This window comes from Pseudopodoces humilis, chromosome 1 (assembly GCF_049639895.1).
Source record: "Pseudopodoces humilis isolate 2021_Gansu_Grassland_sample_001 chromosome 1, ASM4963989v1, whole genome shotgun sequence".
Taxonomy (NCBI): domain Eukaryota; kingdom Metazoa; phylum Chordata; class Aves; order Passeriformes; family Paridae; genus Pseudopodoces; species Pseudopodoces humilis.
This window is the reverse complement of record NC_142200.1, coordinates 89,372,628-89,396,628: the sequence shown is the minus strand read 5'-3', so window position 1 is coordinate 89,396,628 and position 24,001 is coordinate 89,372,628. Positions and strand designations below refer to the sequence as shown.

Below are 24,001 nucleotides of genomic sequence, written 5' to 3'. Positions count from 1 at the left end.
CTATCAAGTCGCAGGCAGGGGGAGAAAAGCCATCTAGTGGACAAAAATGTAATTATATACTAGAAAATATTTTCAGGCACAAAGCTTTTACTGGAGAACTCTTTCTAAATTTTGTTATTCATCTGCAGTATTGCTTATCTAGGAGTACTCTAAAAGACTCCAGGAAATCAGGGTTTGCTGGAGGGCAACAGCATGGATCTCTAAGCACAGTTTTTTGGCAGATTTCTTGACTAGCAATTGTCTTAAAACATAGAAGACAATTTGTCCCTCCTATCCCTTGCAGAGAATTAATCAGCATATTTCTTACAATGCTGCGAGGGTCATCAGTCAGCTGAATATCTTATCACTAGATTCAACACTATATGCCAAGCAGACTGGCATTGCCACAGGGTTTAAATAACTGAGCTAATATTTAAACTTTTTGTCCCCTCTGATCCCTGAAAAATAATGAGAAGAGACTTTGTGACTTTGTAAACAGATGAGCCAAAGGGCACCCAGAACAGCCTTTTACTAAAACTATCTTCAAGATTCTCTGGGGCACAAGATCAGGGAGGGCTGGGGAGTGTGAGGCAGAGCAGCTGAACCACCCACCCTCACAAACCTGCACAGGCAACTCATTCAGCATCTGACATAAAAATCGGGGAGAAAGGAACAAAAACTTGCATCCCAATATTATTTACAACACCCTTTGGTCTTTGCTGAAATGCAGGCTTTCATGGTTGTAGTGGCCTGTGCCAGGAGTTAAGTAGCTGAATGTATTGCAAGCTGACAGGCTGAGCTCTGCACTGCTCTCATTTTTCCATTTATGCCAGGGGAGAACAAGGGAGTAAACACAGCAGCCTTTTTTGTGCAACATTTTCACAGACCTGACCCCCAAATTCCTCCTCTTCTGCCACAAAGTTCAGAGTGTTTAGCTAGGCACTTTCAGCTAATCTTGAAGAGCAGATAACGATCAGTCATGTTCAGGCAGGCCAAAGCACTGAAGCCAATGTATAATTTCTGTGGGATTACAACAACCCAAACCTCCATCATCAGAGACTATACTGTGATGATGCAATTAAACATCTGTAACTCCTGCTGCTCCCAGCAATATACTGAAGTGGGATTAATGACCTGCCACTTAGTAACTGCTCTGCTGCTGGAACAACAGGTTTTGCTCCCTCTCCTGTTCCCCTTTAGCTTGAAATAATAGGTAACCCCAGGTATTTTGTGCTCCCAGCAGCACAAAACAACAACAAAAATAAAAAGTTGGAATCAGGAGCATCCCATGCAATGATTTCCACCTGAGACATCTTTGCAGGGCCATGAATTTACCCAGTTTTCCCAAATGACCATGCACACACATGCTTAGACATATCACATAAGCAGCAGGCCATCTCCTTACATCACTGCTCTGTTTGCCTCAGCATGAGGACTATTTAAAGCTTTACTTCTGATAGAGCCACTATTTGCTGTGCTCAGACAACCCTTATGTTGCTGGGTTATAACACAAGAAAAATTAAGCTTCTGAACTACCTTGCACAGACCTTCTCTGCAGTGTCTTATTCATCTCTCTCCTAATGAATCACAGCCTTTTCTCTCTCTTTTCATAATAACCAAATAAGGATTTCAGGATTTGGCCCATTCACTACATTCTATGTTTTAATACAGACAAGAATGGAATACAAAATACTGCCAAAAGTTTAGCAGCAGGGGCAACCTTTTTGCTATTTTCATGTCTACAGTTCCCGATTCAACAATGCTGCTCCGCACGACCGCAAAGCTAGGAATTCATAAACAATAATAATAATAATAATAATAATCACTGTCCAGCAAGGCCTCATCCTAGCTGTGCAGAAGTGCAAGACTGCCACAGAGCAGAAAAACGCTACTTTGTGCCTTTACAAAGCTAGCAATATAAACTTTGCAATGTCAGTTTAAAACTTTGGCATCTGTGTCTGCAAATGGGGAGGAACCCATTTTCAGATACTTGTGAAATATAAACTTCAGCTGTTGCCAAGCTCAGAGATAGATTTGCTCCTTTTTATTTTTAAAAGTTTCCTGAATATGTGAAGAAACCCACAAAGACATTTTAGAGACGTGTAGCTATGAAAAATGTACATGCTTCTGGGTTTTTTTTTAAGGAGCATTCTCAATCATTGTAATTATTCTTTGAGAATGCTTTTTAAAAAAACAGAACCACTGCTATTTTTCACTGCAACAAACCCCTAAAACAGCTCTAGAGCTTTCTGTGGAATGTAACAAAAAAAAATTGCTTTTCAGCTAAGAACAGTAAAAATAGATCAAAAACCAATTAGCTGGCCCACATGGCAGAAGACAGGTGTGCTTTGGATGTGGTATTTATACAGAATCAGGATAAGCATTTTTTTACTCTTACACAGATTCCTGAAGAATGTAAATATCACAAAACTCTTCTTGCCAATGCCCATCCCAACCATTTAAAACACCGGCCACTCAAAGAATAACCTTAGGAGGCAGCCTAAAACATTTCATCTTGCCTCCTACCAGGTTATAAAAGTGAATTAACATGAAAAGCAGCAGACTGATGAGTGAATTATGGTAATAATTTTGCTTCAAAAGCAAAAACAAGTAAACTCCTTTGGAAACTGCAGCCGGAGAGAAGGCTGGGAACACTGAAACCAATTATGACTGCTTTAGTGTTACACCTGTTTAAATGAATGCCAAATCCAGCACAGAATTATTTACATTATGTTATTAACAAAGGGACATATGAGTAATGGGAAAATAGAAATGGTTTATGCAAAACAGGCTCTACTGAAACCATCTAAGAACTTCAGGTATTTGTGTCAGAAAGCAAGGCTCTGGTCAGACCTGTGGCACTGACTGCCCTTGAGTCAGGCAAGGAGGCTCCTGCTCCCTCTCTAGCTGCTGGTCACTGTCCCCAAGCTGCCTATCTGATGCCAGAATAAATACTCACGTAATTTACCCTTATGCAATTCAGTCAATGATCTTCCCACTTTTCAATACTTTCCGGTTATTCTCTAAAACTATATTGCTCAAGCAGAGGCAGATTTAGAGACAAGAAACTGTGCCAGGAAATCAGAGGGATAGTCTTTTGCAAACACTTGGCAGATGACAAGCAAATGGGAATAGGCTGAGAGCATCACCTTCTTCTCCAGACCACAGTCTTACTACACAGGGAGATCAGGTGCATACAACCCCTTCCCCTCCTTCCAGTTTCTGAGGATTCACATACCTACATACAGGATGTTCCCCCCCTGTTTAAGACACTTCATGTATTAAAGCATGTGACAGACAAGAAAAAACATATTTCTAAAGAAACCAAATGCAAGGATGGGAGCTGGAAGTGACTGAAGAAGCCTGGCAAACCTGCCAAGGGGCAGGGATACCCATGAAATCCAGGTTCCAGCTCCTTCTCCGTGGCATTTCTTCTTCCATATCCTTTCTTCCCCCCACCTTTAAGATCTTGTTCAATTCCTGATGGTTTTGGCAGGTGACCATTGACTGAAATTGACTGACCACTTTCAGGAACAGGTTTCCAATCCCAAGCTGACCTCCTCACTAGTCTCATCCTCTCATTGAAAAATGCCAGGCCATCTCAGGCAGATGGCTATGGTCAGGCTTCTCCAATGCTGGCTTGAAGCTAAAATCCTTTCTCTCTCAATTCATCCTTTTATGATGCATCTACTTTAACTAGTTCAGAAACGGTTCCTCAAGCCAGCAGGAAAATCAAGCTGTCTCTTTTACTTCCAGCAAGCACATTCAATGGTTCTGACATGGTGATAACTATTGTCCATTCTTGTCACAGCCAGGACACACATAACTCACTTCGATTGTTTAACTCAGCAATATGACAGAAAAAGACATCTCTCTCTTTTATACCAAAGAAACCTTACAAAAGCGCTTATTCTATACAAAGAAGATGGTACATTAAGATCAGTGACACAATTTTTCACAATTCAAGTTTCACTAGAGCAGTAAAATAATTCTCTTCTATTCCCATACCTAACACAAGCACTACACAGACAAGAAAACAGGGTTTTTACAACAAACTGGACAGCCTGCTGCACCCCAGCAAAGCTTTGGGGAAATTAAGAATGGAAATAAACATTGTATAACAAGCTGCACAGAACAACAACAAAAAAAAATATACAAAAAAAAAGGCAGAAGTCAATGTTATATTCAATGCACATCTCACAGCACTTTGCCAGATCCTTGCTGTCTCCTGAAGAAACGCTCATTCCAAGAATGGTTGAACACCACAGAGTGACCATGGGCTCCAACAGAAATCTGTGAATCTGTTCCCAAGAAGCTTCCAACTGTGCTTCAAAAGCCAAGATGACTGCCATTTAAGGTTCTCAAGGGCTGAAAGAGCTTACACATAAGATTTTCCTCTCACAACCAGAACACCAGGATCCAGAAAGAGTTCCAGCTGATTTTCCAAGCAATGAGTGACTGGCTTTCTCAAATACAGCTGCTTTCTTCATTAGGAGACTAAAAATAGTTCTGCTCCTAGCAGGCTGACTTCCTTTTAAGCCTTCTGCCATATCCATGTGAGTATTTCATTCAGTTTCTGCATGTCTGTGCCACTGTAATTCTATTTCAGCCTTTAAGTACATTCAAGAAATTTTTCATTTCCCTCTCCCATATTCACTCCAGATGTCCTGAACTGTCCAAAACTGTTTCATGTTAGTAGAATTTGTAGGGTTATTCTGGCATTCACACTGCTCCCATCTGCTTCAACATTTTCAGGAAAGATCAACTTTCTTCCCCAACTGTTAAAGAATATGGACAACGAGTTTATGGTTTTAAAACATCCATGATTAACAGTAGATGTTTTGCTTGTACCTTATACAGTAAGAATAATTGAGTACTGCCATATCAGGCTTTCCCTTTTTCCTCTTGGAGAGACGCTGGAGTGAGAAACCAGAGGAACTGGATGATATCCCGTGTCTTAGAGAACATATTGCAACAGCAGTAAACACTCCATGATGCTGCGTCAGCATGCAAGAACCTCACAGTGAAAAGCCACACTGAACATGGGGTGGTGGAGACCATGGGAGCACACTCTGCAGTGCTCCTTTCAGTCCCAATCACCTTGTTTTCCAGATCAAGGGAAACTGGGCAATGCCACTCTCTTCCAGCTTACATGGTGGGCATGAAAATCAAAGTGCAAGAGGGACTGTAGGAAGGGAAAAACCAGGGCAGGGGTACAGCCCCTGACTCCTCTTAATGTGACATTAGCATATGCTTGTATCCATTTAGCTCCAGAGGGTTCAAGATGACCTGGCCAGTAAAAATTTGTGGTGTATTCAGTCTTGAGTGAAAATGCCCAGTGTTGGAAAAATGGTGTATTAAAAATGTGACTGACACACCCACCAGAGCTAGACAGCATCAGCTACATTTGCTTCTACCCCAGGAAGACTTCAACCTCAAACCTTTCAGCCCAATTCTTTACATCACTTGACAACATATAGTAAACTTTGTAATGATGAGAATACTGTTTCAAACAAACTAAACAAGTTTAGTTTAACTCCTAAAACTCTCAGCTACTTGCATTTCCAAAGGTTTGGTAATAAATATGACGTGTTTCACTGAATCTGTCCAAAATGAAGCTGGGAAGCAATAGAGATCCTAGCACTCAGCATGTTTCTAGATTGTTTAACTCAGTATTTGCATAAGCGTTATGAAACTTTGGTAACATTTCTGCCCATCCTTAATCTTCTTGCAAGCGTAGGTGTGTTATCTAATAAACTTAAAGATGTACAACCTTTCTAATACTTGTAAGCTCCTTGCAAAATTTTTATTCCAGGAAAGATAATTAAAAGAAAACTCCAGGTCCTTTTTTTTTTTTTTTAAATCTGAAGTTTCAGTGATGTGAATTGCTAACTGTGCCTGAGAATGCAAAGGTATCCACAAACCTTTCTAACCCTACTTACTTCTACAAGAGTTGAGATGGTTTGTAACCTCACATTCTAGAGTCAAAAGTTGTCCTAGGAATAGTATTGCTTTGGAGTTTTTGAAGAGGAAAGAGAAAAGGGAAATGTACTGATACCCAGGCAGCATTATTTAAAATAAAACACGATAAATGGTATATCTCCTTCCTCAAATATATACTAGATAGTGCCTTCAGAGTAAACAGTCTTAGCCATTTTCCATGATGCTAAAACTGGAGGTTTCAGCTCTCCTTTCTGCCTAAATAGAAAATAATAACTGATAAGAGTGCCAATGCAAGTAGAAAGCAAATTAATCCAGCAATGTTTTGCTATGAAAAATGTTGCACTTCTATGATAACCCCAACCAGGAGCAAAATTTGGCTTGTTCTATCTTCACCCTCCAAATGCTTACTCTGACCATACAACTGTTCTATTTTCTGGTTAAACATTACATGGAGTGTGTTCATTTCTGCTTCAGCTAATTTAGCTATGCTAAATGCAAATGCTTCCTGTACTTATGAATACAATCTGTTCATAGTGAATAGTTTTGAAGATTTGGATGAGTTAAAACAGCAACAGTATCCATGTGGGACCAATCTTCCCTGGACAACTCTTACGCTTTGATTCATAAATTCTTTCCATAGGAAATATCAGTGGAAAATCTCCAACACATCCAGAAATGCACAACTCAGTTGCCTGAATTATTACGGGTTTTTAATACTTATTGCTTCTCCCTTTATTTCTCACTCTTATAACAACATTGACTCTTGGGTTCACACGAGACCCTTTTTATGCTTATTTTCTATTATTACAGAACATGTATTTAATAACTGTAACATCCGTCATTAGTACCACCACATGAATCTATTAAAAAGCAACTTCCAACTCTGAAAGAATCTGACTTCTGCATCTGATGGGTGTGCTAAGGCGCCTCCTCACCTGCTGTTACCATTCTGCATGTTTGACTTAGTGTGGAATTAAGACCCAGTTTCTGGATTATGAAAAAAAGCATACCACTCTGTGGTTTACAAAACAGAATTTAAGGAAACCTTGAAAAAACACTCCGCTTTGTGAGATGTAGGGGTGACAATGGTGGAAGCACAATGGAAAAGCACCAAGTGAATTTATAGGCCTGTGGCATTCACAATCCACAGAAGATGAAGCAGAAAAGCAAAGAGGGGAATTATGACTGCTAAGATGTCAGAATGTGCCCAGTTTGTCACAGATATTGGAAGCTGAAAGATTGTTTTCCTCTTCAACAGTTCATTTTGGAAGCAAGAGCCCTGTTGCCTCAATTGCCTGGAGTGTAGAGCTTGAGTATACCTGGGTGGTTCTCTTCTTATGTCTCACAATTTTTCATGGATCTCTGCCAGAGGAGTTTAGCTCTTTACACCAGATTTTGCAGACTCCTCAGGAAGTCCCTGTCCATCCCGCAATTGACATAGCAGTACCAGGTGTTGTCTTAACATGAGAAGGAGTTCTCTGTAGTTGTGTCTATTTTTGTCAATCCTCCTTGCAATATGGTCCCACCAATGGAGTCCAACTCTTTCTTAAATTAAAATTTGTATTAATTAAAAGAACTTCAGGCAAAACTTGCAAATTGCAGCTAACCAAGAAGTTAGAAAAAGAAGCTTCTGTTTCACATGGGTCCAGGAATAAAGTTTTTAGGTCCTGGTGGCATTTCTTGTCAGTCAAAGAAAATAGCAAAAATTTAAGACCCTTTCACAAAGCATCTGTCTTCTCACGTTTGCATTTGACAGACTCCAGTTCGTTCAGTATTTCCTCTCTCTTTTTTATTTTCTGTCTTCTTCGAATGGTGTCTCTTCCTCGTGATTCCAACACTCAACACTCAGGCAGGTTCAGGGGTATACGTAAATGTTCAAGGTCTCATTTCTGAGCAGCATTTCTCTCAGTCCTTGTACATTCTTGACTAGCCTTTCCACTCCAGGTTAGACCAATAACTGCAAACACCATCAGATTTCTCACCTCCCAGACTAAGACAAGACCATAGCTCAGTCTTCCTCTCAGCAGGAATGCTGCAGCAGCAAAATTCTTTGGGTAAGTGTTCTGTGGCCTTCTTTTAAAAAACAAATTAGTCATATGCAGAGTATGTCTAGAGTGGAGAAAAGCCAAAGATAGAAGTCCTTTTACAGACCTAGCTATGCCAGCCGAAGATGATGATCTTCCCAGCTGCCTCTCACCCTTGCCAGAGGTTACAGCAAGCTGACCTGCCAGGGAGCGATTGTGCTTCAGGCAAAATGAGTGAAGTTGGCTGAAAATGTTTAAATATTTAGTCTTTGTTAGCTCAAGTTTTTTTCAGATGAGAACAGGTTTAAGTGGTCCCCACCATGCTGAGCAACAGGTCTGAGGGGACAGTAATTCCAGTGTGGTTAATAAGTCTCCAGTATGGAGAGGGATGTTTGTAGTAATCTTTTCAGCAGGCAGTATGCAAAACAGAATGTATTTCCACAGTTCTGCACTAACATAAATATTCTCTATCAACAGTATTGTTCTTTCCATTCCCTCACTGGATTGTCCTAACAGTTTAAAGAACTTTATCATCACATTTGCAGGCCTGGACCTCCTGAGACACTTATATCACCCCAATATCTGCTGGAGGGACAACACAGAAGGACAATAAGCAATCCAGGAGGTTTCTAGAGAGCATGAATGACAAGAGCCAAGACACTTTCTGCTGCTGACGCCCACCATCAAGGAGAGATTCATTGGGCATGTCAAGGTCAAGGTCAGCCTTGGTTGAAGAGATTATGAGATGGCGGAGTTCAGGATCCTGAGGGCAGAGAGGAGGGCAAAAATCAAGCTCAAAACACTGGGCACTTCAGGAGAGTAGACTTTGGCATCTTCAAAAATTGCTTGGAAGAGTCCCATGAGATAAGGCACTGAAGAAAAGAGAAGCTTAAGAAAGCTGGATAATATTAAAGGATCATCTATCTCCTCCAAGATCAAAAGACTTCCATCCCAACAATTTCAAAAAATGTCAGGAGGCCTGAATGGACATAGCAATAGCTCCTAGACCAACTCAAGCACAAAAATGAAGCATACAGAGGATGGAGGACAACCAGGGAGGAATATGGAGACGTTGTCTGAGCCCCCAGGAACAAAGCTGGTTACACCAAAGCCCAAATGTAACTGAATCTGGTGAAGGACATCAAAGACAACAAGAAGGGCTGCTATTAGTGCATGTGTGACAAAAGGAAGGCTAGGGAAAATGTGAGCCTATTATTCAGCAAGACTGGGGACCTGGTGACATGGGATATGGAAAAGGCTGAAGTACCGAACATTGCCTTCATCTTGTAGCAAGACTGGCCTTCAGGAATCTCAGATTCTAGAGACTGTGGAGAAAGGCTGGAACAAGAGAAATACACCCTTAGCAGAGGAGAATCAGGTCAGGGAATACTTAAGCATACTGGACATATAAACTGTTCCACTGACTCTCAGTAGATCCTAAATAGTTTAGCACAGTACTAGTAGCTTGGATTTCAAGGGCAAAGGAAACTGTTAAGAAATGTCAAAGTTTACCTTCCATTAAGCTTGCCAGTTTGTAAACATGAAAGAAAACACACATGGCATTTGACTGTGCCTTGATACTTGACGATCAGTCCAAGAAAAAAGCAGGTATGACAAGTGTTCTCATTTAAGCTGTAGTCATTACCTCATGCTTCATCCCTTCTGTTGATAGCAACCTTGTCTCACAGCCAAACAACAACCAGCATAAGCATAAACAAAATCGATCATTCTCCTTCTTATAGTGCAAAAACATACATAATAAAATCCATAAATTCCCGCAGAGATACACTTAAAAATAGTTATGTTGCCACTACAAAAGAGACATAAATCAAAAATAGGCTAGCATCTAAAGGTACTCTATTGAGATGTTGGAAGCTGTAAATAGGTTAGTTTGGCTTTTTGAGTTACAGTTTGCAGAAACATCTCTACAAAATTATCATTATGAGTTACTGTTGTGTATGTTTAATGGATTTTCCTCCTCCCTAGTACTGCAGGTTCCTAGTCTTGAGTTTTATTTCTTGCCAGATCTAATCAGCTAATACTATGTTTTACAATATTTACTTGTTAGCTACTAAATTTTGGATTCTCAGGCCAAGGAATGAAGGAATGAGCGATGCACATCTGATTATGTGAAAACTGTCTCTATTTTCATCTTTGTGCTATAGATATATTTGCCTTGTGAAAGTCAAGAGGCTTACACTTCTCCTGCATCTCAGATAAATATTTTATACCCTTATTTAGATGCAATTTAAAGTATAGCTGACTGTGTTGTCTTAACTTCACATACTAATTTTTTCTGAGTAGCTCTTACACAGTTTATATTAGCCATTAGTCACTCCAAGGTCCTATCTTAAAACCCTCTTTCATGTAAATAAACATTATTGAATGCTAATACATGTGAATTCTTCCTAACCCACTGACTATCTTAATTGATAGGGTCAATATGAAAAAAATCTGAAACACCACCTTTGAATAGCATCCGTTTTTATTATTAATTTTTAGTTGTCTGCCACTCCTGTTGAATATATGGCTACAGCCTTATAGGATCTATAAACAGTTTAGTGATAAACACCCTTCATTTTCATTAAACTGGATGTTCGGTGACACCAAGAAAGTGAATTAATAAGATACCTTTGCTATGGCTCAGCTTAGCCACCTTCCCTAAAAGGAAGCTCTCAAAATGCAATCACTGACCTGAACTAAGATTTGCGATAGCATAATGATGAACATCAGACACAGTAATCTTCTGTGTAAGTTCCCTGCAGAGAGGTCACAAGATCACACTTAATTTGAGAAAGACAATTTGTATTGCACCATAAATTTAAATAAATAAAACCTACATAATCAAAAAAGCCATTCAGTGACATCACCTCTGTTTAACAATACCACTACCAAAGGAAACTGAGAAAGTCTGATTTGCAGTTTTATGAGAAGTACGAAAATCTATAAATTCAATAAACAGAATTTTTGTGTGGTGCAAGGGACTGCTGGAAAAATTGGTGTGCAGGTAAAGGATGAAATTTCTGCCGGGATTCAAGCAGCTTTTAGCCTAGACTGCAGATGAACAGCACAGTGGTAGTTTGATGTGGTTTTACTGGAGCAACCAAAGACAGCACTGTGAAAATTATATCCATCTTAGAGTCTTGGTTCCTCTTTGTACTGCCTGTCTCTCAAAAGCACGTATTAAAGTACCGCAAAATGCAACACATGACACCGATCAGCTTCAAACATCTGTTGTGTAGCACATGGAAAAGCACGCTACAGAATTTCTAAGGAAAGCTGCCTTGTAAATTCGCAGGAAAGCTTTACCGCTTCTCTTCTTGTAGGGAATTAAATTAAAACCAAAATTTTTAAAATTAGGCAAAGTCTGTGAGGAAATGGCAGAACTTTGCACACGCATAGACACACATTTCCCTGCCCCAGGCCCTCTTAACACAGGAGTATTTACATTCAACAGCAAACAGCAACAGCAACCAGCTGCCTTTCCCACTGCCCCATCAATCACCCGACAGAGCCTGACGAGGGAATCTCAATGACTGCTTTGCGAACACGCACAAGCCAGCAAAGCTTCCCAGCTCTTCGCTGTCCGCGCGTTCAGACAAAGCGTGGCTGTGCAGCACCTCCTGCCCCTGAGCCTGGCTGCCCAGCCCCAGAGGAAGGAGGTGGGAAGGGCTGGGAGCAGGGGTGCCGGGAGCCGCCCGAACCGCGCAGGCAGCGAGGGACAGCTCTACTACGGCTGTCACCAGTCAGGGGGTCGAGTTACAGCGGGATTCAGAAGCGTGGGGCAAAGCAGACCCAGGGTTATGTTGTAAGGCGGCTGAGACCGGAAAGGTGATCAGCCTTGTCACTGCTACAAATTGAAACCATGATGTAAGGGGAGCAGGGACGGCTGCGTTATTAGTCAATGACAGGGCAGCATCTGCCGAGCAGACGAACCCTACCAGTCAAAGTCACGCTCTCCGCCGGCTTCATCGCTCGAGCTAAGCCAGCCAGAGGGTATAATCCCTTCTGACATTGCTTCTCTGCTCACATTTCCAGGGCAGGCCCTACACACAAGCAAAACAGATGCCAGTTCTGGGCAGCCAGTCTCTTCCAAAGGCGCTTGACGGGAACATCTGCAAATCCCTTGCTGTCGGAGGCCGGCCGGGCCGAGGGCAGCAGAGCCGGGCCCGGGGGTGACCTCACGGCTCTCCTCAGGCAGCGCTCCCGACTGGCCATGCACCCCCCTCCGAATTCCCACTGAATCCACGCTGCTTCCTCTGATGTCTGGACTAAACTTCTATACCCATGCCATGTGGAATGCAACAACTTATTTCCTGATAAGCATTTGATATTTATATAACTGCAGACGAGAGAGGAGGGGGAAAAAAACTATCAGGAACAGCTTTATAGATGAGTCGTCTCATTGTCTAACAAGCTTTTCATTGTTTTTAATTTTCATTTCTCTCCATGGTTCAGGGCACTTTGAAAAAAAAATAAAATCTATTCAGCAGTTTCCCACTCATAATTCAAGGAAGAGAGTCATGTATTATAATAGAGATAATTAGCTTTGACTGAAAATAATAAGCTTGGCACCAAATATCCCCCACTACTGCACAGAATAACCATTTATTGTCTTATATACTCTCCATCATGCCTAATTACTGCAACAGTAATTACTAACCTGTTGAAAGAACAAAAGAAAATGCAACTAGCTCTGCACTGAAATAAGGGGAACATTGATGATTCTAATACTAAGCTCTTGGTTGCCCTCTCTTAGAACATACTCACCATTTAGACCCTTCATCGACACATGTGCCTGTAAGCTCCAGAAAAAGAAACACATCCACATATAGTCTGATTACAGTTGTTAGGTCCCACCCATTTAGGCCAAATGTTTCTTCCTTTGGACTGAAAAAATAGCACTGATGTGTGGATTTCTGGGAAGTTAAGAAGGCAGTGCCTGTCCCAGGCTGTGTGCTACAACATCCAGACTTGCATATGCTGGACAGATTTGCTTGCCTACTCTTCTGACCCACCAAACCTCTCCCTGGCTGTAATTCTGTCTTGTCTCAACAGATAGGCTGCCAATCATGCCAAAGAAAAACAATTAACAAACGCAGCCCATTATGTTCAAAGAATAACATGTGCTTAAAGGGCTTGAAGTATAATTTTTATCTGCAGAAATCTGTGTTCATGACAGCATTTCTCCCTAGCTCCACTACATCCCACTGTAGCTTCTGCTTAAATTCAGTCTTAGAGCTTCACCTGTGACAGCTGAGTAAGCCTTGGAAAAAAGCAGCAAGCAGCAGCAGCAGCAGCAGCAGCAACCCCTTTTGCTGCTCAAGGTCATAAAAGAATCTGTATTTGGGAGAGCATGTACAGCTACCTGAGAAAGCAGAGGGAAGTGTCATTAGTGTCCTTATGTCTTGCTCCATTCAGGTCCCTGAAAGGGACCTATCCCTCCCTCTGTCTTTGCCAATGGGACTTGAAGAAAACTGGTGCCTTCCGGATACCGTCAGTACTTTTCAAAATCCAGACTGCCACAATTGTTACGCTCATTGAATCCCAGAACTGGAACAAAGCCACACAACATATGTGAGCATTCACAGCTAATCAACCCAGCTGAAATTTTAGATATTGAATATTCTCTGGGAAACTGTTCGCAATCAATCCACAAATGTAAACAACACAACCTCCCACCTCAAAAAACCCCAACAAGCTATAAAGTAATTCATAGCATAAATACAACCAAAAAATACAACCTAGAAAACCTCAGAAACAGTAATCTGAAGCACTTAACAAGCATGATTTACACACAGACTCAAATAATGAGACTAGTTTAAATCAGAAGAAGTTGGGGGCTTTCTTTGAGTTCTTGATTTTTTTGCCCCTGCATTTTGAAGCATTAGAGTTTCAGAGTTCAAGAGAGTTATTAAAAAATTTCCACTCTTCCCACCTTCCTGATTTATTTAGTGTTTAACCACTTGACTGTATTTCTCAGTTATTTTCCAAGTCACCCTTCTCTGCAATGCGCGATGCATTGTCTAATGGGATCCAAAAAGAAAACCAAAAAAACCCCACTAAACAATTATAAGCTGCAGGCATTGCTCCATCCAGAGAATGTTGCTATGGGTTTGCAAAGACAACAGGTTTTTCCTATGTGTAGGATTTATATAGTGTGACTTGGTACTCTTCCGGAAGCTTGCTTTCACACACTCCAACCTTGTTTGCTTTATCCTGCATGAGTCACAGTGAAAAAGCACACTTGGGAAAAATATCCAAAGAAAACATGAGCAAACTAGTTAGCTGGAAGTAGGACAGGCCTAAACCAGAGACTTAAACATATCCGAACTTTGGGAATACAAACTTTAACTTCATATGTACTCTCCATGTCTTCAGTAGGTCTCAGAAGATTAATTTGTGTAATTAGTTCTATTTGTAATTATGCTGTTTGGTCACTAGTGCCTTTTGGCTGTTTGGATGCTTTCAGGAAAGGAAGTGGTTTCAGGAGACAAAGAAAAATGGAGAATAATTCATTCTGTTCAGAATTACTGCTTTCCTTACTAACAAATACTTCTTTAAGCACTTTGAAGACTCACCACCCTGATTCCAGAAACACTCAAAAGACATCAGAAAAGTGATTCTGACCTACCTCTATGCACATATAAATCTGACTTTTCATTGAACAGAACTTGTGAGATTCAAGATGATAAACTTATAAAAAATCTTCAGTTTTGCATGCATCCAAACTTTTGGTCAATTCTATAAGAGAGAGATACAAAATATGGATTTTGCTTTCAATGCAAGTGCTCTCTGCATCTGACAATCTTTTGCCTGAATTTTCTCTTCAAATCTCATACCAGTATCTCTGTAAAAAAAATCTTACAGTAGCTCTTTTCAGAACAGGTGGGTTATCTGATTATCTGATGCAAACACAGTTATTACAATCATTCTATTTTACAGCATGAGTCACATACACAGAGTATAAACTTGTTCTTATACAGAAAGGACTGTTATATCTTTCCAGCCTGAGCAGATTTTTGACTTCATCGCAAATTGTCCTTTCCCCTTTAGATGCTTTCATTAAGGATATAGGATTGGTTGCCAAGAGAAACATATTACAAAGAACTTCTCCAAGTTATAAATGCCTATACAGCTAATTCAACAGGACATACACACTTGGGGCATCAAGAATAATGCATGCATCCTTGTAGGTAGAAATTAAAGTTCTCACATTATAAGTTAATGCAGATCCTTTTTCAGAAAATGTTTATATCTAGGCTCTTTATTTATTTTACAATGTCTTTAAAATTTCACCCTCTTCTGGCTTTATAACATACCCCACATGAATAATGTAATTTTTGGACATGTCTCCATTGCCAGACATGTCTCCAGCATTTTATGTGCATTTTACTTTAAATGTGTGCATAAAACTTTAAATGTGGCCAGAGATACTGTAAAACTCTCTGAACAAAGCCGTCAGCTGGTCTGGAACTTAGTCATAATAAAAAAAAAACCACCAACTAAGTGAATGAATATTTACCTCTGTGAGATTCTTTGGCATGTACAAGTAGTGTTCTACAGTCTTTCTCTATCAGGTAGAACCTCTCACTATGTGTAATTTGGCTTTGACAAAGCTTGGGTGCTGTTTGGCCACCTGATCTATATTGACTCACTCTCTTACTCTGTTGCAGGAAAGGTCAAACATTAGTGTCCTTGGTCAGGTATTCACACTGGTGCATCTTTCTTGACTTAATGCTGCAGCCTGACAGGTTTTTGCCTGCCTTTTGCTCAAAGTGATGGCATTTTTAAGCCAAAACCTGAACACGAACTGATCAGTGCGTAACAAAACAATGCCATCCCACCAGTTTCTCCAAAAGGCAGCATACAGGTTTCTTCCATTCTGCTTTGCTGTTTTAACCTCAAAGTATTGAAATTTTTGCTGGAAGCACTAAAGGAGAAACAATTGTTGCTAGAAATACTTAACCCACATATTTGCTGGATTATGAAAACCCTACCTCTGCTGTAATCCACATAGGACTCACAGGCTCCTTCTTCCTCCTAGTACTGCAATCATCTCATCCTACGTCCTTTTGCAGTCTCATTTTGCCAGATAGGTCTACTTAGCCAACATCTTGAAATCCCTGCCTGCTCCTTGGCACCAACAGCAACTCCCACACAGAACGCCCCAGAGCTTAACGTCAAGAGTATATAGATATAACAAGTTCTTTACATTTCCCTGCTCTAAACAATACCACTGTGGTCTGACATAATGACAAGGGTTTCCATTGTCCTCTCTGAAGAACATTTAATGCTATCCCTTCCTCCTCCAAAAGAGAAATCATGTGTTGCTTGATGTCTGACTGGTCATGCCCTAAAGCAAACACATCTTCCTCGATTAATGCGCCTCAATTAATGCAGCCAAGAAAGCCTGGCTCCTTTCACTGGTGCTCCTTGACTTCCAAGTGTCCTGAATGAATCATCTTTCTTATTTCACATCTTATGGTTCTGCAGCTCCTTCAACTTTAGCTGTCAGTTCAGACATAAGGTCAGTTTTGCACAAAATGACCGAAACTCCTGTGTCAAGTTCACTGACAGACTTTAAAAACTCACATATCTGAGTCCTTTTCTCAGTTACCAACTAACTTGTGCATTTATGGGTTTACCTCATCCAAACTAGATAACAAACCACCCCTCCTTCCCCCCATCCCCCCCAAATCACTGTCAATAGTGTAACATCTGATTACAAGGCTGTAAGTTTCCACAGTTCAGTGTACACAGTGTCTTTGTTCAAAGCCTGGGCTGCTGTGGCACAGAAAGGGAATTAATACCTCTTTTCCCATGACAGAGTGGTTGCTTTAGGCTACACTAAACACAGTTGAGCAGTGTAGCTTGCAAGGAATAAATAACTTCAGTGCTGCCAGTCCTATAACTTTCCCATATAGAAACATTCCAGGAAAACTGTTGTTTATCTCCTACATACCTCCAAGACAGTATTTGTATCACAGTTGTGCCAGAATATCCCAGTTATACACCAATTGGTCCTGTTGCTCCACAGACATTTTTACAGTTACATAAAGGATAGTTTGATTTAGAGATACTAATATATAATAGATACTAAGAACTGACTGCATAAAGGAAGCATGAAGCAGAGAGAAGGACTCTGGGACCCAGAGGTGGGGAAGCTATAACTGGTGTGCTGCACATGGTGTATGACTTTTACATAGGGATCCTTGCAGCTGAAGTTTCTGGAGCTAGATATTGTGTGTGCAGCATTCTTGAAAAATCAGATCTGTTATAGTAACTGGGATAAAAATTTAGTGTACATCTCTCTGACAGTGGATCCTGAGCTCCAGCATGCCTAAGGCTTCTCTGAAGACAAGAATTCTGAGTCCAAGACATGTGAGTATGCTGGAAAACTTTTCAATGAGATTCAGCAGATTCAGATGAAATCAGCTAAAATTCCAATGCACAGCTTCTGGCCAGAATGATGCCCACCTTCCCCTGGCTATATTTGCTTTCCTGTACCTTCATGATGTAGGTGAAAGGGAACAAAACATGTGCTATGACCTCCTTTCCTGCCACCTCACCACCTTTTCCAAGTTTCTTTCAGAGAGGGAATACCACTGTACCCAGCAGAAACAGGACCACATGCAAGGAGAGACAGCAGCCTGAAGCATAGCCCACCTTCTGTCTGTGCCCACACCTGTAGTATGCTAATCCAGAGCCCACCCAGAAGTCTCTTGATGAAATCACTTTAACCCCAAACCCTGCCTGTCCCTTTCTGAGCCAAACATAAATACCAGCTCCAAAAAGGGTTGTTCCTCCCATGAATGCGAGAGAACAGCTTTAGCAAACAGGTCCATCTGGAACTGAGAACACTGAAACATTGTTTTTATACCTTCTCGATCTCCAGAATATCTGAGACTTCTGATGCACCAGGAAATAAACTCACTATTTTAAGCAGCCTTTTAACCCACTGGCTAGATGGGGTGGGGATGGGAAAAGGGGGTCAAAATGGAAGCTGCCTAACGACAAAATCTGTGAGCTCTGACCTTCTGTCTGAAGATGAAGGCTGAGTTGGATGACTTTTCTATAGATGTCATTAAGGCAGCTTTTAAGGCTACTCTGCTTGAACTCTTGGTTGCACTTCAGTATTGTAAACAACTGCCGGAGGGAGAGTTAAATGAGTGGAAGTCCAAAACAGTAAGAAGCGTTTTCAGCAGTGGAGAATATTGATCGTAGTGAGAAACCATTTGTGCCCTGAAGGGCCATCAGCTGTCACTATTCCCTTGGCTCCAGAGCCATATTCAGGTGTCTAATATGAGTTAATTAACATATTCATTAATAGGTGGGTGGAGCTGTGTCAGTCTCAACAGACAGGGAACGCTGACATCAAAATAGACTAATTAACATAATTTAAACCTGTCTAAACTCACAATTGATAGCAAACACAGAAACTGCAGCATCATAGCAGACAACTGGCATAAAATCTATTCCATTTGATGTGCTTCCAATGAGTGGCCAGAAACAAGCAAGTAATGTTACCTGACGTGGTCAGTTAATGAATAACTGGCACATAGGAACAGCAGATAATCAATGAAAGGCTTATTCCATTTTGAACTCACGGTCCCCTGAAACAGTTTAAATCTTATTCAAGGCAGTTCTGGATGATCCTTATATCCTCAGAAGCATCTGTGGATAGCTCATGGCAAAGCTTTCCACAGGCTTAATACATATTATGTAACACTGCATCACTTGAATCAACTTCAGGTTTCCTGCATTCAATCTTTTCTTGATGTGATTAGAAATAAAATAATAGTTCCAATTCACAATTTCATACCATTCATTAACTCATCAGCAAAAAGCTGAAATTCAGTTGTAGACATAGCCTAAATTCAGACAGATTCCAAGTACTCAGCTCAGAGACAGATCCACCTCTTTCATGCTGCTGAGCTCCCAATTGACTGATAATGCCTGAGGAACAGCAGGTGTTACTAGATCATTTTATTACAGCAGATACTGCATAATTTGATCTTGGAAGTCCAGTGTAAGGATGAGCACTTAAGAATGAAAAAAAAAAAAATATATAAAAATTAAAGATTTTTTTTTTCCCCAAAACTAGAAATTAAAAAAGCTGCTAGCATTGGATATTGTGAGGGAGCAGTGCAAAGAAAAAAAAGAGAAAATGGGTCTAAAGTAAGATCTTAGCAAATGGGAATGAAATCTCACTTGCTGGCATGCACTTCAGTAAACAGGTTGCATACTATACTCTGCTTCCCCACCACACTCCAATTCAAACGCAGCTCACATACGGAGTGTGAATGTTCTTGTTCAAATCCCATAAGGTTTTTATTTCCTTTGCTTATTGACAAAACAGTAAAAACACTATGTTGAACAATTTTGCTACAAGAAAACAGCAGTTTGTCAGAACGACCAAATAAGGCATCCCTCAATGGAAAAAACCACAATGTTATTAGACAGTGGAATGTAACAGAGGAGTTCATTATATGGATACTGAGAGATTTCATTATTTTCTCTTAAAAGGTAGCATTTATATGACTTATACAGTATTATGTATATGACTTATACAGGCATATGAAAATTACTGGAAAAGGAAGCAGAGAATGATGTTGAGAGGTTAAGTGGAGTATTCCCCTTTATCTCCTCAGACAATACAAAGCGAGCTGATACTCAAGGAAACTGAAAAGCAGTGAATTTACCAACAACAAAAGGAATTTTTTTATTCAGTGCATGATAAATAAGCTAGGAAACCTGCAGTCTTGAGACATTATTAAAGCCAAGAGCTTATCAAGATTGAAAATGAGATTTTTGTATATGCACACAACAGGAAACTGGCAGTAGCTCAGAGAGGTAGGTTCTTTTGAAAATTTCTGACAAGACCTAGAAGCTAAAGTTCCACCTTCAAAACTAATTTAAGCACACAGCAATTACACCTGCATGAATGAACCCTGCTTTTTTAATTGTCTTCATCATTTAATGTTGCAGTGATGCTAAGAGCCTCTTAACTCAAACTTACCCCACTCTTGTCTGGCCTCTCTAAGTGGCAAACCAGGCTTGCATTCATCTGCTCCTGGTTTCCTGTGAAGACATAATTTGTGGTGATTACACCTGTTGCAACCTCAGGGGGCATGACTGAGGTGGTTACTCACTGGTAAATTCTTCTCCAAGATACAAGTTCTAGACTCCTATAGAGGTCAGAAAAAAAACTGTGGTTGACGACAGAACTTGGCTTCCCACATGCACTGGCAGTCAGCTCTGCATGTATGAAAGGCTATAAAGACCATTCTAGATTCCTGCTTTCATTTTGAAACTAATTTGACAGAGAAGGGAAAGCTATTACCATGCACAAAATTACCATGAAGTGAGATGAAACATGAATTAGGTACAAAATTCAGCAAGTAACAAATTCAGCCAATGAGCGTAGCTTGGATTGTTGCAAAGTATATGTAAATGTATGCTGAGCTCATCAGGCAGTTTCATCTAGTGATGGGTATCCTATTCCAGTAAACTATTCACAAAACTGTTACTTATGCTACTTCCCATTTATAAAACACCCAAGTACTTAGGAAAATTCTTTCTTTGCCCAAGGATAGGAGACTCCTTATTTGGGAGCATCCCTTTGCCACTAACCTACAGTCTGTTGCCACTGTGCTGGGTACCCTCAAACTCTCCTCTTTACTTTGTGCAAATACACAATTCACTAGCAGAGGAGAGCCCAAAACACCAGCTTGCTTTCATCTCTCACCAGTTCAATTTTCTGCCTCTGCTCTAAGTAGCAGAATCCAAAGCTCTAGTGAAGCCTCTTGTTTTAGCTACTTGTAAACATTTAACTGCTTCTTGGGCTAAAGGGCACACAGAGAATGACAGCTTAGCCAGTGGCCAGAGGATGTGTGTGTAAGTTTCTGTTCTTGCTCCACTAAAGGTTGTTGATGTAAATTTGAAAAAAATAACAAATGTACCAATTTACCTATTCTACCTAATAGCATGGTAGAACTGGTAAAAATCTAAGTATTCAAAGCCTTTTACAGAATGGAAGAAAATCTGAAATTCAGTCTGTGATGCAGTCCTGTCTCAGACAAAGCTTTGAGGTTGATGTGTCTGTATTTTCTCCTGCAGCAAGATCCGTAACAAAGTCAAAAATAATTTCAACTGGAAAAAAAAAAAAAAGGCGTATTTTTTTAGATTACAAACTACGTAAGTTTTTTAAACAGAGAAAACTCACAGTAACTTATTTATCCCCCCATACCCAGTCCACTGTGCACATTCAGGAAGGTCCTTAGTTACACTTAATGCTGGGACTTGCACTTTTCCAGGCCTAGGATTTCATAATGGGACCTCAGAGTGCAGTATTCCTAGAGAATACTGTTAAACTCACTACTTGCCTGAATCCATATCATGTAGTTAAGGTCAAACAAAACAAGTCCATCTGATGTTGCTGCAGGAATGGATGTGTGTTCCCTTGCAATTGGTCATAAAAGAACTTGTTTTCCTATTACAGAGTCTCCTATCCAGAAATAGGAAGTGATTTCTTGCTGTAACCACTGAGTCCCTCTGAAACATCAACTGGGTCAAAAGGGAAATGTTTAAGTATAGTAATATGCAAGCCTCTCTCCCTCATCTTTTTCTGAATAACTGTACCATAATTTTCATCTAAGGAGAGGAAATTACTTTTATTCCTCCATACTCATTACAGTAAGTTCATGACCATATGTGAAGTGTATCTTTGGTTCTACCATCATACAGTTTACAGAGATAAAAAGAAAATTCATCTTCACAAAAATGCAGAAATTGCAGTAGGATGACAGAGGGGCTCCTCTAAGAGAACTAGTTTGGGGTCACCTTCTTACCACTAAAAAGGGAGTTGTCACTGAACTTACAGAATTAGTCTACACAGCTAATGTGCTATCAGTTTCCATCTGAGCACCATGAACACTAACTTTTTTAGTAGTAGACAACCCCAACGCAAAGAAAATTCTCTGATCATCTCTTGAACAACTAGAAAAATGGTGTTTATTTACCCAACTAAGAAGCCACTGGCTTCTTGCTAAAGTCACAGCTGAGACCTATCTCTTTGTGCTGAGAGGGCTAGGGGCCTTTTCTCTGTGTAAGCAACTCTAGAAAACAGATTAATGCCACTTATTTGTATCATAGGGCTTTTAATGGGTTGGATCAACTGATGCTTATGCATTGCTTTGAGGATGTAAATATTTTTCTGAAAGTTTATATCCATATCTGTTAGCAGACTATTTTCAGCCCTGAGATCATTTCAAAATAGCTATATGACATTCAATGCAACAAGACTAGAGAAAAGTCAATGTGATTATCTTCTGAGTGTACACATAAGGACAGAAAGTGGTTTAGACATAGGTATTTATGAGATAGATCCTGTTTGCTGCTAAGAATTATAACAATGTTTTGGCAAAATATGGAGATTTGCCAGAAAGGATAGCAGCAATATGTATTGTTTGGCATTTTTATAATGTGCCTCCCACCCCCAAAACATGCTTGCCTTGACTGAATAACCTCTAATCTGCATTTATATTGTTGTATCTTTATCTATTATGCATTACATGCACATGAAGCCAAGTCTCTGATCACACAGAGATGCTATTTAGAGTACACAAAACTTCCCTGGAGGGTTTCCATTTAGAGAAAGAAGCAGATTATCATAAGTCTCATGCAATGGTAAAAATACAAAAGGCTCAGCTATTTCCACTGCAGAGTATCAATGTCATTCATGTGTCCCTACTTTAATATATTCAAGTACAGAAGCAATCCTCCATGAAGAACTGGGAACAGGTTTCCAAGAACATCAGGTGAAACAGCTTTTGTTCTCTCTCCTGCTGTTGTCCAATTTATACTACAGGAAAAAACTTCAGACCAAAATTTACCATAGTCTGTTATTCAACTCACCTGCAGTACTACAATTAGTGACTTCAGAAGGTTACATGCTGCCTTTCATTTTCAGCATGCTTGGTCTGCACAGAGGGATAAAAAAGGGGCAAAGTAACCAAACAATACCATAATAATTGTATAGAGCAAAACAAGGGGGAGAAAAGCTATTAAAGGAAAAAAATGTAAAAACCCATTTTTTCCATGTAAATTCATACTGCTTACCAATCTCCCTCACAACAGAACAGCAAATCATAACTAAACACAGGTAACAGTCATGCTGAAGCACTTGGCTTTTGGCAAGGGATGGACAGCAGAAGGGAAGTGTGTGTGGGTGAGAGTTTCTGAGTGCTGATGGGTCTTATCCTTTGACAATGTTGGGTCATTTGTAGGAACACACTTGGACATTGGGTTCTCCCTACAGACTAGATGGGCATCACTCCAAGGGGAACTTGTTCCAGTAAGGACAACACTTGGATTAAGTACGTCTGTATATAGCCAGCTGGAGGCCAAATTCTTGAGACTGCAGGGTTGAAATTCATTCCTCTGGGAATCCATTAGTATGGAGTACTCCCTGGCATGACACCAAAGATATTTCTTATGGAAAAAAAAAAAAAAAAGAAAAAAAGAGTTAACTAGTTTGCTTTAACAGCCTTAAAAGTTATACCACACAAGCTTTCTCTTTTGCATTTTCATTGGGTGCTGCTTGCTTTTCTTCAAGGCAACCACTTAGACATGAAGTGTCTAACTGATCCTCTCCTATAACAGATTCATAAGATGATGAGTAAATAAGCATACTTTATTGATCTCTATTGGTCAGACTCTTACCAAAAGAAGTTACCAGGCATGCCTCATTCAAGTGCTGACATTAAAGCAAGTTTGTTAGCCCAACTGGCAGGGATATAATCTCTTCCTCACAATAATTTCCAAGTTGTGACCATCTTTATTAGCAGTTCCACTGGAGGTCAAAGGCTGATCACACCAGACTGGGAGTGTTCAGACAAAACTGGCCCAATATAAATTTGCAGATAGGATGAGCTAAAATAAACAAATGACTGAAAGGTCTTCTCACCCCCCTGGCTGATTCCTTCCTAGTTAAAGCAAAGCACTTACGTTCACACAAAGAGCCAGGAGAACCAAAGTGTTCAGTAAAAGGT

At 40.2% G+C, this 24,001-nt stretch overlaps 1 protein-coding gene across 11 annotated transcripts in view; it reads right to left on the bottom strand.

Moving 5' to 3' along the window:
• The window catches only part of ATXN1 (ataxin 1), a 368,490-nt gene that overhangs the window by 253,605 nt on the left and 90,884 nt on the right, over window positions 1-24,001 (bottom strand). The window contains exons 1-2 of one of the 11 annotated variants that reach the window (XM_088066567.1): window positions 22,866-22,899; window positions 19,969-20,030 (exon numbers count right to left, since the gene is read on the bottom strand). The exons of the other annotated variants lie outside the window; for them this stretch is intronic. The gene's annotated coding sequence lies outside the window, so the exon portion shown is untranslated. Of the gene's footprint in view, window positions 1-19,968; window positions 20,031-22,865; window positions 22,900-24,001 lie in introns of those variants that run through there. 11 annotated transcript variants of the gene reach the window in all.